Genomic DNA, 19,392 nt, shown 5'->3' with positions numbered 1-19,392 from the left:
TCACTCTTTTTCTGGGGAAGTAAAAGGAGTGGGACAGATTATGAGAACAGCTGGGTCCTCCCAGTTGCTGGGGTGGTTATTTTAAGCTTTGTTTAATGTGTCCAGAGACCCAGATGGCATTTTTAACTAAGCTGCTTTATTAAATCTTGTGATAAAGCATAGTGATGTTTATTGAAAAGGCAGACACGCATCAGCAACATTATGCGTGAAACTTGCTCTAAGAATTTTCTATAAAACATCTGTTCTCTTTGAGCCTTTTGTGAACTCTGGAAGTTTGCTAGTTTCTATACAGACTTGAGGACAAGAAGTTGGAACCCACTTTTGGAGATGTCCAAGCATAGGTATTGGAATCATTAATCCTAACCCTCTCAGTTTTAAGGCCCCGGATACCCTTCTGTTAGACAACAGTAACATGAGCAAGCACTGTAATAACCTTTCAACAAGATCATTTGGAAATAATGGACAAGAAAAATTAGTATAAATTGTTTGGGGATTTTAAAATTAAAGATCAAAAGCTAGGGCTTCAATGAACTGTGCCAGCCTATAGCCTTAAGAGTCAATTTGCAAACACTCAAGATTTGGCCAATATGCCTCTACTACTTCTACTTAACACAGTCAAAGGGAAATTTTTAGATTCTTTCATCTGATTTGACTCTCTTAGTTACGAATAAGAGGATATCTAGAATATATATGTGACTTGTTAAAATGAAAATCCACCTTCTCTGAGTCTTCAAATATCTTTCATATCTTACATTTTTTAGTCACATCAACTTTTGAAGTCATGTCCGTAGTTGTATGAAAAGAAAAATTTCAGGAACATTCAACCTCAAAAGTTCTTTTTCTTAGTCTGAAGTCGTAGAAGCATTTGACTTTTACTTTCTCTTTTTAAGTTTGTACTAGTAGGTATTTTGTATAAATATAATATTTAATTATTGCCTTTGTATTCTTTTTCTCTAGTAAACATCCTGGTTTTTAGCTATCAATATGTAGTTTTACATTTAGGGATTTCTAATGGAAAGAGAAAGGAATCTGAAATCAGAGGACGAGAGTTTATTCTACTTGACCAAACACATACACAATACTGGAAGGAGAGTTTTACAACAAATATTTAATATCTATGACATGTAAAACGTTTTTTGAAATCAAGAAAATTCAAACAATTCAATACAAATATCATCAATAATAACACATGAACAGGTGGCCAACCTTATTAATAACCAGAGAAATATAAATTAAAACAATCCATCAACTTGTAAAAAAGATGAAATTACCCAGAGTTGGTGTAGGTGATGGAAAATTGTCATGTTTGTATACTGTTCATAGAAGTTAAATTGACATAACTTTTTGGTCAGGCAATTTGGAAGTATATATCTAAATTAATAGAGTAGTTTTCTAATAACCTGGGAATCTCTTAATCTAAGAATCTTTGCTGTAGATTTTTCTAGAACAAATGTACAAACATCTGTGTACAAGGGTACTCACTGCAGCATTTTGCTAAGGAAAAACTCAGAAAAAATCTATATGTTCAACAGAGAACAGGTACATAATTTATGACACAAGTGCACAATATACACCACTAAAATAAAGGATATAAATTTATATGTAGTATGAAAAAGATGTGAATGATAGCTTGTTGGTGAAAAACAGCAATGACTGGAATATTGTGTGTAACGTAATCCTGCTTTTCTGTATATAATGTAGGCATAGAAAATAGGATTGAAAGGACATACTCTAGTCAACAGTGTATATAGCTTGGGTGGAGGTGGTGTATAATGGGGAAGGAGAGTCCCTTTTCCTATCTATTCCATATACATCTCTGGATTTAAAAGATCATACATGCATATGCATTACCTTCAAAATTAAAATGATAAAGACAAAAGGAGAAGCTTTGGATTTGAATCATGATACTACTGTTTGCAACTTCTATGACTGTGGGGAAGTCGCCTAGCCTCCTGGGGTTTATTTCCTCATTTATAAAAATAGGGAAAGTAATAATACTTGTCTACATATCTTCTAGGGTTGTTGGGAGGATTGAATGTGATAATGGGTTACAGCATTATGAATTATTTATTCATAGAACACAATTATTATAAAAATATTTTGCTCTGATTAAAATAAAAGAAGGACGAGATCGTGTGTGTTTTTCAGTCCCAGTAGCTTTACTAACCAGAAAGCGCCTGCTGATGTGGTGATCACAGTTGCTCTGGTGCAGCTTCCTGTTGACTTTTGGCAATTCTCCACGCTGCTAGCTAAGGCTGAGGTGGCGACTGTGGAAGGTGTGATCTCCTCCCCCTCCCAGCACACATTTGTGTGCATACTCACACTCATGCACACACAAACACACACATGCACACTCTATCACAGTACATGAGGTGGCAGCAGCTGCTGCGGCATAGACTTTCACACAACATAAAGGGCTTTTTTGGTGTGGTCTGTGCATTATTTCCTGTTAAGCATGAGCTGAGTCAGTGCCATGCTTTTCCATCTGAAACCTTTCTGAGGCTCAGGCTGTGTTAAGAGCAAACCCTCTCCCCTCCATGCCCACCCCATGGCCCTCTACTGAAGCCAGATCATAATCTGCTCATTTCATGAGGATTTTCAAACCGAATGGACTGGGCCATGTGAGAGATCACTGAAAGGAACAGACCAAGCAGAGGCTAAGAGACTCCACGCTAATCTGCTGAGTCATCTGAAAATGCACAGCTGTGGCAGCTCACGGTGCTTTAAAGTACTTTGGCAGGATGTTTGTTCAGGGGGCCTGTTCCTGCAGCCCTGCTGAATGTTTGGTTAGGAGGCATAATCATTTTTTGGACAGGATCTCCCAAATGTAAGGTGATAGATGCTAATGTGGAATATAATACAGAAGATCCAGCTTGGATGTCATAAATAACAATAAATTGTTTAATCTTGCTGAGTTGTAAATATATGATTGCCAGAGGTCTTTAGTTCACTGGAACATAGTATGGGGGCAGGGGCACTTAGCAAATAGGCAGTTATTATTTTCCAACCAGACAGAAACTGGTCTGATGAAATTTATCTAAAAAGGCATACACATGTATTTTAATTAATTGTGACAATTACTCAGAGAAAACACATGGCCCTAAAGAGGCTGAGGGTTTTTTTGTTCTACCTATAAATGTATATGTATATTCACCTATATTCTACCTATGTATAAGTAAGAGAATGAGTTTTTGTTTTGGGGATATATATTTATACGTATCTATACAGACAGATATACACATACTTAATTTCTGTGTACCTATTAAGGTGCGGTGACAGATGGAAAGTATTTTTAAGCATTTAGAGAGCTTATTCTATAGCATATGTGTGCATATAGCCCCCCCATAAAGCTTTGTCTCTTTTCTGGATATATTTAACAAGAGGCTAGAACAGAGTCCAAAATGTCAGAAATGTTTGAACATTCCATAGAAATGAAGGAGGTGTTTCCAAATGACCTATGTTTCTATGGCAATAAATAGAACTTATGCTGCGTTGGATGGGTCAGGAGTAAGGAATATAAACAGTGTAAGTATGGCTATTCCAGGCAGAAATCTACCTTGTAAGAACAGCTTTGTGCAGTGAGCTCGACAACATTGATCAGTTAGCAGTCCGGTTCAGTACAACATTGATCAGGTAGCAAGACGGTTCGGCAGTGCCAGTCGGAGACACAGATGGGGACAATCAAAGAAGATGCAGGTCAGGAAAAGGATGCAGACATGTACCTGTCACTACCATGGACTTCAGCAGCTTCTTAGTGAGCAGGTTTATGATCAAAGAAGAAAGACATCGTTGATATGTAAGCATGTTACAATTAATTTGCTGTTTAGTTACTAGCAAACTACATCCAGTTTTTAGTTTTTAGGTTTTTTTTTCTTTTTTCTTTTTTGAAACAGGTTCTTGTTCTGTCATCCAGGTTGGAGTGCAGTCGTTATCCAAGCTCACTGCAGCCTTAAAATCCTGGGCTCCGTAGATCCTCCCACCTCAGCCTCCCAAGAAGCTGGGACTACAGGAGCACACGACCATGGCCAGCTAATACTTCTAATTTTTTTGTAGAGATGAGGCCTTGCTGTACTGCCCAGGCTGCTCTTGAGCTCCTGGCAGTGTAGATATTTCCATGTTTATAGAGGAGATGGTGTAGATATTTCCATGTTTATACAGATGAGTGTGTAGATATTTCCATGTTTTTAAAGATGGCGGTGTAGATATTTCCATGTTTATAGAGATGGCGGTGTAGATATTTCCATGTTTATACAGATAACGGTGTAGATATTTCCACGTTTTTAAAGATAGCGGTGTAGATATTTCCATTTTTATACAGGTAGTGGTGTAGATATTTCCATGTTTACACAGATGGCGGTGTAGATATGTCCATGTTTATTGATATAGCGGTGTAGACATTTCCATGTTTATACAGATAGTGGTGTAGATATTTCCATGTTTACAGAGATAGCGGTGTAGATATCTCCATATTTATACATATAGCGGTGTAGATATTTCCATGGTTATAGTGATAGCGGTGTAGGAATTTCCATGTTTATAGTGATAGCGGTGTAGATATTTCCATGTTTATACGGATAGCGGTGTAGATATTTCCATGTTTATACAGATAGCGGTGTTGATATTTTCATGTTTATACAGATAGCGGTGTAGGTATTTCCATGCTAATACAGATAGCGGTGTAGATATTTCCATGTTTATACAGATGGCTGTGTAGATATTTCCATGTTTATGCAGATGGTGATGTTGATATTTCTGTGTTTACAGAGATAGCGGTGTAGATATTTCCATCTTTGCACAGATTGCGGTATAGGTATTTCCATCTTTACACAGATAGTGGTGTAGATATTTCCGAGTTTACAAAGATAGCTGTGTAGATATTTCCATGTTTACACAGATGGCATTGTAGATATTTCCATGTTTACACAGATAGCGTTGTAGATATTTCCATGTTTATGCAGATAGCGGTCTAGGTATTTCCATGTTAATACAGATAGCGGTGTAGATATTTCCATGTTTATAGAGATAGCAATGTAGATATTTCCATGTTTGTACAGATGGCGCTGATGGTGTTTCCGTCTATACACAGATTGCCATGTAGATATTACCATCTTTATACAGGTGGCGTTGTAGATATTTCTATGGATATGCAGATGGCGGTGTTGATATTTCCATGTTTTTAGAGATAGCGGTGTAGGTATTTCCATGTTTATAGACATAGCGGTGTAGATATTTCCATGTTTATATAGATGGCGTTGTAGATATTTCCATGTTTATGACGATAGCGGTGTTGGTATTTCCACGTTTATACAGATAGCGATGTAGATATTTCCATGGTTATACAGCTCGCGGTGCAGATATTTATATCTTTATACCGATGGCTTTGTAGATATTTCCTTATTCACACAGATGGCGGTGAAGATGTTACCATGTTTATACAGATGGCGGAGTAGTTAGTTCCATGTTTCTGGAGATGGCAGTGTAGATATTTTCATGTTTATAGAGATGGCGGTGTAGATATTTCCATGTTTATAGAGATAGCAGTGTAGATATTTACATGTTTATTCAGATGGCTGTGTAGATATTTCCATGTGTATACAGATGGCATTGTAGATATTTCCATGTTTATACAGATGACTGTATAGGTATTTCCATGTTTTTACAGATGGCAGTGCAGATGTTTCCATGTTTATAGAGATAGCGGTGTAGATATTTCCATATTTGTACAGATGGCGGTGTTGATATTTCCATCTATACACAGATGGCCATGTAGATATTTCCATGTTTACACAGATGGTGGCGGAGATATTTCCATGGACATGCAGATGGCGGTGCAGTTATTTCCATGTTTATACAGATAGCGGTGTAGATATTTCCATGTTTACACAGATGGTGGTGTAGATATTTCCATGTTTATACACAAGGCGGAGTAGATACTTCCATCTTTATGGAGATGGCAGTGTAGATATTTTCATGTCTATAGAGATGGCGGTGTATATATTTCCATATTTATAGAGATAGCGGTGTAGATATTTCCATCTTTCTACAGATAGCAGTGTAGATATTTCCATGTTTATACAGATGGTGGTGTAGATATTTCCATATTTATACAGATGTTTGTGTAGATATTTCCATGAGTATACAGATGGTATTGTGGCAATTTCCATGTTGATACAGATGGTGGTGTAGATATTTCCATGTTTATTCAGATGACTGTGTAGATATTTCCATGTTTTTACAGATGACAGTGTAGATATTTCAATGTTTATAGAGATGGCGCTGTAGATATTTCCATGTTTATACAGATAACGGTGGAGATATTTCCATGTTTATACAGACAGCAGTGGAGATATTTCCATGTTTATACACATAGCGGTGTACATATTTCTATGTTTATGGATAAAGCGGTGTAGGCATTTCCATGTTTATTCAGATAGCGGTGCAGATATTTCCATGTTTATACAGATTCTTATGCAGATATTTCCATATTTATACAGAGGGCTGAGTAGATATTTCTATGTTTATACAGATTGCGGTGTAGATATTTCCATGTTCCTACACATGACTGTGTAGGCATTTCCATGTTTATACAATTGGCTTTGTAGATTTTTCCATGTTTATAGAGATAGTGGTGCAGATATTTCCATGTTTATACAGATAGCGGTGTATATATTTCCATGTTTATACAGATCGTGGTGTAGATATTTCCATGTTTATACAGACCGCAGTGTAGATATTTCCATGTTTATAGAGATAGCAGTGTAGATATTTCCATGTTTGTACAGATGGCGGTGTTGATGTTTCCATCTATACACAGATTGCCGTGTAGGTATTTCCATGTGTATACAGATGGCATTGTAGATATTTCCATGTTTACACAGATGACTGTATAGGTATTTCCATGTTTATACAGATGGCGGTGTAGATATTTCCATGTTTATAGAGATAGCGGTGTTGATATTTCCATATTTATACAGATAACGGTGTAGAAATTTCCATGTTTATACAGATATCGGTGTAAATATTTCCATGTTTATACAGATCACGGTGTAGATATTTCCATGTTTATAGAGATAGCGGGGTATATATTTCCATGTTTATACAAATAGCGGTGTAGATATTTCCACGTTTATACAGACCGCGGTGTAGATATTTCCATGTTTATACAGATAGCGGTGCAGATATCTCCATGTTTGTACAGATGGCGGTGTTGATATTTCCATCTATACAGAGATGACCGTGTAGATATTTCCGTGTTTACACAGATGGCAGCGCAGATATTTCTATGGATATGTAGATGGCGGTGTAGATATTTCCATGTATATACAGATAGCGGTATAGTTATTTCCATGTTCATGTAGAGAGCGGTGTAGATATTTCCATGTATGTACACATGGCTGTGTAGATATTTCCATGTTTATTCACATGGCGGTGTAGATATTTCCATGTTTATACAGATAACTTTGTAAGTATTTCCATGTTTATACAGATGGCGGTGTAGATATTTCGATGTTTATAGAGATAGCAGTGGAGGTATTTCCATGTTTATACAAATAGCAGTGTAGTTATTTCCATGTTTATATAGATAGCGGTGTAGATATTTCCATGTATATTCACATGGCTGTGTAGATATTTCCACGTTTATACAGATGGCGGTGTAGATATTTCCATGTTTACAGAGATAACTTTGTAAGTTTTTCGAAGTTTATACAGATGGCGGTGTAGTTATTTCGAAGTTTATAGAAATAGCAGTGGAGATATTTCCATGTTTATACAGATAGCGGTGTAGATATTTCCATGTTTATACTGATCGCGGTGTAGATATTCCCATGTTTATAGAGTTGGCGGTGTAGATATTTCCAGGTTCATAGAGATAGCGGTGTTGATTTTTCCATGTTTATAGAGATAGCGGTGTGGATATTTCCATGTTTATACAGATAAGGGTGTAGATATTACCATGTTTATAGAGATGGCGGTGTAGATATTACCATGTTCATACAGATCACGGAGTAGATATTTCCATGTTTATACAGATCGCGGTGTAGATATTTCCATGTTTATGCAGATCCTGGTGTAGATATTTCCATGTTTATACAGATCGCGGTGTTGATATTACCATGTTTATAGGGACAGCGGTGCAAATATTTCCACATTTATACAGATAGCGGTGTAGTTATTAGCATGTTTATTCAGATAGCAGTGTAGATATTTCCATGTAGAAACAGATGTCTGTGTAGATATTTCCATGTTTATACAGATAGCGGTGTAGATATTTCCATGTATATACAGACGGCTGTGTAGATATTTCGATGTTTATACAGATGGCTGTGTAGATATTTCCATGTTTATACAGATGACTTTGTAGTTATTTCCTTGTTTATACAGATTGCAGTGTAGATATTTCCATGTTGATAGAGATAGCTGTGTAGATATTTCCATGTTTATACAGATAGCTGTGTAGATATTTCCATGTTTATACAGATCACGGTGTAGATATTTCCATGTTTATAAAAATCGTGGTGTAGATATTTCCATGTTCCTGCACATGACTGTGTTTGTATTTCCATGTTTATACAGATGGCTTTGTAGATATTTCCATGTTTATACAGATAGCGGTGTAGATATTTCCATGTTTATACAGATAGCAGTGTAAATATTTCCATGTTTATACAGATCGTGGTGTAGATATTTCCATATTTATACAGATACCGGTGTACAAACTTCCATGTTTATACAGACCGCAGTGTAGATATTTCCATGTTTATACAGATAGCGGTGTAGATATTTCCATGTTTGTACAGATGGCGGTGTTGATGTCTCCAACTATACAGAGATTGCCGTGTAGGTATTTTCATGTGTATACAGATGGCATTGTAGATATTTCCATGTTTATACAGATGCTGGTGTAGATCTTTCCATGTTTATACAGATGACCGTATAGGTATTTCCATGTTTTTACAGATGGCATTGTAGATATTTCCATGTTTATAGAGATAGCAGTGTAGGTATTTCCATGTTTATACAGATGCTGGTGTAGATATTTCCATGTTTATACAGATGACCGTATAGGTATTTCCATGTTTTTACAGATGGCATTGTAGATATTTCCATGTTTATAGAGATAGCAGTGTAGATATTTCCATGTTTATTCAGATGGTGGTGTAGATATTTCCATGTATATAGAGATAGAGGTGTAGATATTTCCATATTTATACAGATAACGGTGTAGATATTTCCATGTTTATACAGATAGCAGTGTAAATATTTCCATGTTTATACAGATCACGGTGTAGATATTTCCATGTTTATAGAGATAACAGTGTAGTTATTTCCATGTTTATGCAGATAGCGGTTTAGATATTTCCATGTTTATACAGATAGCGGTGTAGATATTTCCATGTTTTTACAGACATTGGTGTAGATATTTCCATGTTTACACTGATTGCGTTGTAGATATTTCGATCTTTCTACAGATGGCATTGTAGATATTTCCATGTTTATACAGATGGCGGTGTAGATATTTCCATGCTTATATAGATGGTGGTGTAGTTATTACCATGTTTATACAGATAGCGGTGTAGATATATCCATGTTTATATAGATGGTGGTGTAGTTATTACCATGTTTATACAGATAGCGGTGTATATATTTCCATGTTTATACAGATCGTGGTGAAGACATTTCCATGTTTATACAGATGGCTGTGTAGATATTTCCATGTTTATACAGATGACTTTGTAGGTATTTCCATGTTTATACAGATTGCGGTGTAGGTATTTCCATGTTTATAGAGATAGCTGTGTAGATATTTCCATGTTTATACAGATAGCTGTGTAGATATTTCCATGTTTATACTGATCACAGTGTAGATATTTCCATGTTTATACAAATCGCGGTGTAGATATTTCCATGTTCCTGCACATGACTGTGTTGGTATTTCCATGTTTATACAGATGGCTTTGTAGATATTTCCATGTTTATAGAGATAGCAGTGTAGATATTTCCATGTTTATACAGATAGCGGTGTAAATATTTCCATGTTTATACAAATCGTGGTGTAGATATTTCCATGTTTATACGGATACCGGTGTAGAAATTTCCATGTTTATACAGACCGCATTGTAGATATTTCCATGTTTATACAGATAGCGGTGTAGATATTTCCATGTTTGTACAGATGGCGGTGTTGATGTTTCCATCTATACACAGATTGCCGTGTAGGTATCTCCATGTGTATACAGATGGCATTGTAGATATTTCCATGTTTATACAGATGGTGGTGTAGATATTTCCATGTTTATACAGATGACTGTATAGGTATTTCCATGTTTTTACAGATGGCATTGTAGATATTTCCATGTTTATACAGATGGTGGTGTAGATATTTCCATGTTTATAGAGATAGTGGTGTAGATATCTCCATATTTATACAGATAACGGTGCAGATATTTCCATGTTTATACAGATAGCAGTGTAAATATTTCCATGTTTATACACATCACGGTGTAGATATTTCCATGTTTATACAGACCGCGGTGTAGATATTTCCATGTTTATACCGATGGCGGTGTTGATATTTCCATCTATACACAGATGGCCGTGTAGATACTTCCATGTTTATACAGATGGCGGCATAGTTATTTCCATGGACATGCAGATGGCGGTGTAGATATTTCCATGTTTATACAGACAGCGGTGTAGATATTTCCATGTTTACACAGATGGTGGTGTAGATATTTCCGTGTTTATACACATGGCGGAGTAGATACTTCCATCTTTATGGAGATAGCAGTGTAGATATTTCCATGTTTATTCCGATAGCGGTGTTGGTATTTCCAAGTTTATACAGATAGCGATGTAGATATTTCCATGTTTATACAGCTCGCGGTGCAGATATTTATATCTTTATACAGATGGCATTGTAGATATTTCCTTATTCACACAGATGGCGTTGTAGGTGTTTCCATGTTTATACAGATGGCGGAGTGGTTAGTTCCATGTTTATGGAGATGGAAGTGAAGATATTTTCATGTTTATAGAGATGGCGGGGTAGATATTTCCATGTTTATAGAGATAGCAGTGTAGATATTTACATGTTTATACAGATTGCAGTGTAGATATTTCCATGTGTATACAGATGGCATTGAAGATATTTCCATGTTTATACAGATGACTGTTTAGGTATTTCCATGTATTTACAGATGGCAGTGCAGATATTTCCATGTTTGTAGAGATAGCGGTGTAGATATTTCCATGTTTGTACAGATGGCGGTGTTGATATTTCCATCTATACACAGATGGCCGTATAGATATTTCCATGTTTATACAGATGGCGGCGTAGATATTTCCATGGACATGCAGATGGCGGTGTAGTTATTTCCATGTTTATACAGATAGCGGTGTAGATATTTCCATGTTTACACAGATGGTGGTTTAGATATTTCTGTGTTTATACACATGGTGGTGTAGATACTTCCATCTCTATGGAGATGGCAGTGTGGATATTTTCATGTTTATAGATATGGCGGTGTAGATATTTCCATATTTATAGAGATAGCGCTGTAGATATTTCCATCTTTCTACAGATGGCAGTGTAGATATTTCCATGTTTATACAGATGGCGGTGTGGATATTTCCATATTTATACAGATGTCTGTGTAGATATTTCCATGTGTATACAGATGGTATTATAGTTATTTCCATGTTTATACAGATGGTGGTGTAGATATTTCCATGTTTATTCACATGACTGTGTAGATATTTCCATGTTTCTACACATGGCAGCGTAGATATTTCAATGTTTATAGAGATGACGCTGTAGATATTTCCATGTTTATACAGATAATGGTGGAGATATTTCCATGTTTATACAGACAGCAGTGGAGATATTTCCATGTTTATACACATAGAGGTGTACATATTTCCATGTTTATAGAGACAGCGGTGTAGGAATTTCCATGTTTATACAGATAGCGGTGCAGATATTTCCATGTTTATACAGATGCCTATGCAGATATTTCCATATTTATACAGAGGGCACTGTAGATATTTCTATGTTTATACAGATGGCAGTGTAGATATTTCCATGTTCCTACACATGTCTATGTAGGTATTTCCATGTTTATACAGATGGCTTTGTAGATATTTCCATGTTTATAGAGATAGCGGTGTAGATATTTCCATATTTATACAGATAACAGAGTAGAAATCTCCATGTTTATACAGATAGCGGTGTAAATATTTTCATGTTTATACAGATCACGGTGTAGATATTTCCATGTTTATTGAGATAGCGGTATATATATTTCCATGTTTATACAGATAGCGGTGCAGATATTTCCATGTTTGTACAGATGGCGGTGTTGATATTTCCGTCTATACACAGATGACCGTGTAGATATTTCCGTGTTTATACAGATGGCGGCGCAGATATTTCTATGGATATGTAGATGGCGGTGTAGATATTTCCATGTATATACTGATAGCAGTGTAGTTATTTCCATGTTTATATAGAGAGCGGTGTAGATATTTCCATGTATGTACACATGGCTGTGAAGATATTTCCATGTTTATACAGATGGCGGTGTAGATATTTCCATGTTTATACAGATAACTTTGTAAGTATTTTCATGTTTATACAGATGGCGGTGTTGATATTTCGATCTTTATAGAGATAGCAGTGGAGACATTTCCATGTTTATACAAATAGCGGTGTAGTTATTTCCATGTTTATAGAGATAGCGCTGTAGATATTTCCATGTATATACACATGACTGTGTAGATATTTCCATGTTCATAGACATAGCCGTGTTGATTTTTCCATGTTTATAGACATAGCTGTGTGGAAATTTCCAGGTTTATACAGATAGGGGTGTAGATATTTCCATGTTTATAGAGATGGCGGTGTAGATATTTCCATGTTTATACAGATCACGGTGTAGATATTTCCATGTTTATACAGATGGCGGCCCAGATATTTCTATGGATATGTAGATGGCGGTGTAAATATTTCCATGTTTATATAGAAAGCGCTGTAGTTATTTCCTTGTTTATATAGATATCGGTGTAAATATTTCCATGTATATACACATGGCTGTGTAGATATTTCCATGTGTATACAGATAACTTTGTAATATTTCCATGTTTATACAGATGGCGGTGTAGATATTTCGATATTTGTAGAGATAGCAATGGAGATATTTCCATGTTTATACAGATAGCGGTGTAGATATTTCCATGTTTATACTGATCGCGGTGTAGATATTTCCATGTTTATATAGATGGCGGTGTAGATATTTCCATGTTCATAGAGATAGCGGTGTTGATTTTTCCATGTTTATAGGGTTAGCAGTGTGGATATTTCCATGTTTATACAGATAGGGGTGTAGATATTTCCATGTTTATAGAGAAGGCGGTGTAGATATTTCCATGTTTATACAGATCGCGGTGTTGATATTACCATGTTTATAGTGATAGCGGTGCAAATATTTCCACATTTATACAGATAGCGGTGTAGTTATTAGCATGTTTATACAGATAGCAGTGTAGATATTTCCATGTATAAACAGATGTCTGTGTATATATTACCATGTTTATACAGTTAGGTGTGTAGATATTTCCATGTATAAACAGATGTCTGTGTATATATTTCCATGTTTAAACAGATGGCGGTGTAGATATTTCGTTGTTTATACAAATAGCGGTGTGGTTATTTCCATGTTTATACAGATAGCGGTGTAGGTATTTCCATGTATATACAGATGGCTTTGTAGATATTTTCATGTTTATACAAATGGCTTTGTAGATATTTCCATGTTTATACAGATGACTTTTTAGGTATTTCCTTGTTTATACAGATGGCGGTGGAGATATTTCCATGTTCATAGAGATAGCTGTGTAGATATTTCCATGTTTATACAGATAGCGGTGTAGATATTTCCATGTTCATAGAGATATCTGTGTAGATATTTCCATGTTTATACAGATAGCGGTGTAGATATTTCCATGTTTATTCAAATAGCGGTGTAGTTATTAGCATGTTTATACAGATAGCGGTTTAGATATTTCCATGTATAAACAGATGTCTGTGTATATATTTCCATGTTTAAACAGATGGCGGTGTAGATATGTCCTTGTTTATACAAATAGCGGTGTAGATATTTACATGTTTATACAGCTCGCGGTGTAGATATATCCATCTTTATACAGATGGCGGTGTAGATATTTCCATGTTTATACAGATGGCAGTGAAGATATTTCCATATTTATACAGATAGTGGTGTAGGTATTTCCATGTTTATACAGATGGCAGTGTAGATATTTCCATGTTTGTAGAGACTGTGGTGTAGATATTTCCATGTTTATAGAGATGGCGGTGTAGATATTTCCATGTTTATAGAGATGGCGGTGTAGATATTTCCATGTTTATATAGATGGCTGTGTAGATATTTTCTTGTTTATGTAGATGGCGTTGTAGATATCTCCATGTTTAAAGAGATGGCGGTGTATATGTTTCCATGTTGATCGTGCAAGCGTTGTAGATATTTCCATGTTTATTTAGATAGCGGTGTAGATATATCCATGTTCATAGAGATAGCAGTGAGGATATTTCCATGTTTATAAAGATAACAGTGTAGATATTTCCATTTTTATTGAGATAGAGGTTTAGATATTTCATATTTATACAGATAGCGGTGTAGATATTTCCATGTTTATACAGATGGCGGTGTAGATATTTCCACGTTTTTACACATAGCGGTGTAGATATTTCCACGTTTATACAGATGGCGGTGTAGATATTTCCATCTTTCTACAAATGGCAGTGTAGATATTTCCATGTTTATAGAGATGGCTGTGTAGATATTTCCATGTTTATATAGATGGCAGTGTAGATGTTTTCTTGTTTATGTAGATGGTGTTGTAGATATCTCCATGTTTAAAGAGATGGCGGTGTACATATATCCATGTTGATGGAGATAGCGATGTAGATATTTCCATGTTTAGAGAGAGACCGGTGTAGTTATTTCCATGTTTATACAGATTGCGGTGTAGATATTTCCATGTTTATATGGATTGCGGTGTAGATATTTCCATGTTTATACAGATGGCAGTGAAGATATTTCCATATTTATACAGATAGTGGTGTTGATATTTCCATGTTTATACAGATGGCGGTGTAGATATTTCCATGTTTGTAGAGACTGTGGTGTTGATATTTCCATGTTTACAGAAATAGCGCTGTAGGTAGTTCCTTGTTTATAGAGATAGTTGTGTAGATACATGCATGTTTATACAGATGGCTGTGTAGATATTTCCATGTGTATACAGATGACAGTAGATATTTGTATGTTTACACAAATGGCGGTGTAGATATTTCCATGTTTATACAGATAGCGGTGTAGATATTTCCACGTTTATACAGATAGCGGTGTAGATATTTCCATGTTTACAGAGATAGCGGTGTAGATATTTCCATCTTTGCACAGATTGCGGTGTAGATATTTCCATCTTTACACAGATAGCGTTGTAGATATTTTCATATTTATTCAGATCGTGGTGTAGATATTTCCATCTTTCCACAGATGGCAGTTTAGATATTTCCATGTTTATACAGATGACAGTGTAGATATTTCCATGTTTCTACACATAGCGGTGTAGATATTTCCACGTTTATAGAGATAGCTTTGTACATATTTCCATGTTTATACGATAGCGGTGGAGATATTTCAATGTTTATACAGAACGCGGTGGAGATATTTCCATGTTTATACAGATCGCGGTGTAGATATTTCCATGTTTATTTAGATAGCGGTGTAGATATATCCATGTTCATAGAGATAGCAGTGAGGATATTTCCATGTTTATACTGAGAGCAGTGTAGATATTTCCGTTTTTATAGAGATAGCTGTTTAGATATTTCTTATTTATACAGATAGCGGTGTAGATATTTCCATGTTTATACCGATTGCAGTGTAGATATTTCCATGTTTATACAGATAGCGGTGTAGATAATTCCACGTTTATACAGATGGCGGTGTAGATATTTCCATCTTTCTACAAATTGCATTGGAGATATTTCCATGTTTATAGAGATGGCGGTGTAGATATTTCCATGTTTATATAGATGGCAGTGTAGATATTTTCTTGTTTATGTAGATGGCGTTGTAGATGTCTCCATGTTTAAAGAGATGGCGGTGTATATATTTCCATGTTGATGGAGATAGCGCTGTAGATATTTCCATGTTTACAGAGATAGCGGTGTAGTTATTTCCATGTTTATACAGATAGCGGTGTAAATATTTCCATGTTTCTACAGATAACTTTGTAGATATTTCCATGTTTGTACAGATGGCATTGTAGATATTTCCATGTTTATACAGATAGCGTTGTAGGTATTTCCATGTTTTTACAGATGTCGGTGTAGATATTTCCATGTTTACACAAATTGCGGTGTAGATATTTTCATCTTTCTACAGATGGCATTGTAGATATTTCCATGTTTATACAGATAGCGGTGCAGATATTTCCATGTTTATATAGATGGTGGTGTAGATATTACCATGTTTATACAGATAGCGGTGTAGATATTTCCGTGTTTTTACAGATCGTGGTGAATTTATTTCCATATTTATACAGATCGCGGTGTAGATATTTCCATGTTTATACATATCGCAGTGTAGATATTTCCATGTTTATACAGATAGCAGTGTAGATATTACCATGTTTATACAGATAGCGGTGTAGATATTTCCATATTTATACAGATGGCAATGTAGATAATTCCATGTTTATAGAGATGGCAGTGTAGATATTTCCATGTTTATTTAGAAAGCGGTGTAGATACATCCATGTTCATAGAGATAGCAGTGAGTATATTTCCATGTTTATACAGATAGCAGTGTAGATATTTCCATTTTTATAGAGATAGCGGTTTAGATATTTCATATTAATACAGATAGCGGTGTAGATATTTCCATGTTTATACAGATTGCGGTGTACATATTTCCGTGTTAATACAGATAGCGGTGTAGATATTTCCACGTTTATACAGATGGCGGTGTAGATATTTCCATCTTTTTACAAATGGCAGTGGAGATATTTCCATGTTTATAGAGATGGCGGTGTAGATATTTCCATGTTTATATAGATGGCAGTGTAGATATTTTCTTGTTTATGTAGATGGCGTTGTAGATATCTCCATATTTAAAGAGATGGCTTTGTAAATATTTCCATGTTGATGGAGATAGCGGTGTAGATATTTCCATGTTTATAGAGATAGCAGTGTAGTTATTTCCATGTTTATAGAGATAGCGGTGTAGATATTTCCATGTTTCTACAGATAACTGTGTAGATATTTCCATGTTTATGCAGATAGCAGGGTAGATATTTCCATGTTAATACAGATAGCGCTGTAGATATTTCCATGTTTATACAGATGGCGGTGTTGATATTTCCATGTTTATAGAGATGGCGGTGTAGATATTTCCATGTTTATAGAGATAGCGGTGTAGATATATCCATGTTCATAGTGATAGAAGTGAGGATATTTCCATGTTTATGCAGATAGCAGTGTAGATATTTCCATTTCTATAGAGATAGCGGTTTAGATATTTCATATTTATACAGATAGCGGTGTAGATATTTCCATGTTTATACAGATTGCGGTGTAGATATTTCCATGTTGATACACATGACTGTGTAGGTATTTCCATGTTTATACAGATGGCGGTGTAGATATTTCCATGTTTATACAGATATCGGTGTAGATATTTCCATGTTTACAGAGATAGCGGTGTAGGTATTTCGATCTTTGCACAGATTGAGGTGTAGGTATTGCCAAACTTACAGAAATAGCGGTGTAGATATTTCCAAGTTTACACAGATAGCTGTGTAGATATTTCCATGTTTACAGAGATAACATTGTAGATATTTCCATGTTTATGCAGATCGCTGTGTAGTTATTTCCATGTTGATACAGATAGCGGTGTAGATATTTCCATGTATAAACAGACGTCTGTATATATATTTCCATGTTTAAACAGATGGCGGTGTAGATATTTCCTTGTTTATACAAATAGCGGTGTAGTTATTACCATGTTTATACAGATAGCGGGGTAGATATTTCCATGTATATACAGATGGCTGTGTAGATATTTCCATGTTTATGCAGATGGCTGTGTAGATATTTCCCTGTTTATACAGATGACTTTGTAGGTATTTCCATGTTTATACAGATGGCGGTGTAGATATTTCCATGTTTATAGAGATAGCTGTGTAGATATTTCTATGTTTATACAGATCGCAGTGTAGATATTTCCATGTTTATACAGATAGCGGTGTAGATATTTCCATGTTTATACAGATAGCGGTGTAGATATTTCCATGTTTATACGGATAGCGCTGTAGATATTTCCATGTTCATACAGATGGCGGTGTAGATATTTCCATGTTTATAGAGATGGAGGTGTAGATATTTCCATGTTTGTAGAGATAGCGGTGTAGATATATCCATGTTCACAGAGATAGAAGTGAGGATATTTCCACGTTTATACAGATAGCAGTGTAGATATTTCCATTTTTACAGAGATAGCAGTTTAGTTATTTCATATTTATACAGATAGCGGTGTAGATATTTCCATGTTTATACAGATTGCGGTGTAGATATTTCCATGTTTATGCACATGACTGTGTAGGTATTTCGATGTTTATACAGATGGCTTTGTTGATATTTCCAAGTTTATAGAGATAGCGGTGCAGATATTTCCATGTTTATACAGATAGCGGTATAAATATTTCCATTTTTATACAGATCGTTGCGTAGATATTTCCATGTTTATACAGATACCGGTGTAGATATTTACATGTTTATACAGACCGCAGTGTAGGTATTTCCATGTTTATTGAGATAGCGGTGTAGATATTTCCATGTTTGTACAGATGGCGGTGTTGATGTTTCCATCTATACACAGATTGCCGTGTAGGTATTTCCATGTGTATACAGATGGCATTGTAGATATTTCCATGTTTATACAGATGGTGGTGTAGATATTTCCATGTTTATACAGATGACTGTATAGGTATTTCCATGTTTTTACAGATGGCATTGTAGAAATTTCCATGTTTATAGAGATAGCAGTGTAGATATTTCCATGTTTATACAGATGGCGGTGTAGGTATTTCCATGCTTATAGAGATAGCGGTGTAGATATTTCCATATTTATACAGGTAACTGTTTAGATATTTCCATGTTTACACAGATAGCGGTGTAAGTATTTCCATGTTTATACAGATCATGGTGTAGATATTTCCATGTTTATAGAGATAGCGGTGTAGATATTTCCATGTTTATACAGATAGCGGTGTAGATATTTCCATGTTTATACAGACCGCGGTGTA

This window comes from Pan troglodytes, chromosome 19, assembly GCF_028858775.2.
Source record: "Pan troglodytes isolate AG18354 chromosome 19, NHGRI_mPanTro3-v2.0_pri, whole genome shotgun sequence".
Taxonomy (NCBI): Eukaryota; Metazoa; Chordata; class Mammalia; order Primates; family Hominidae; genus Pan; species Pan troglodytes.
This window is presented reverse-complemented; position numbering follows the sequence as displayed.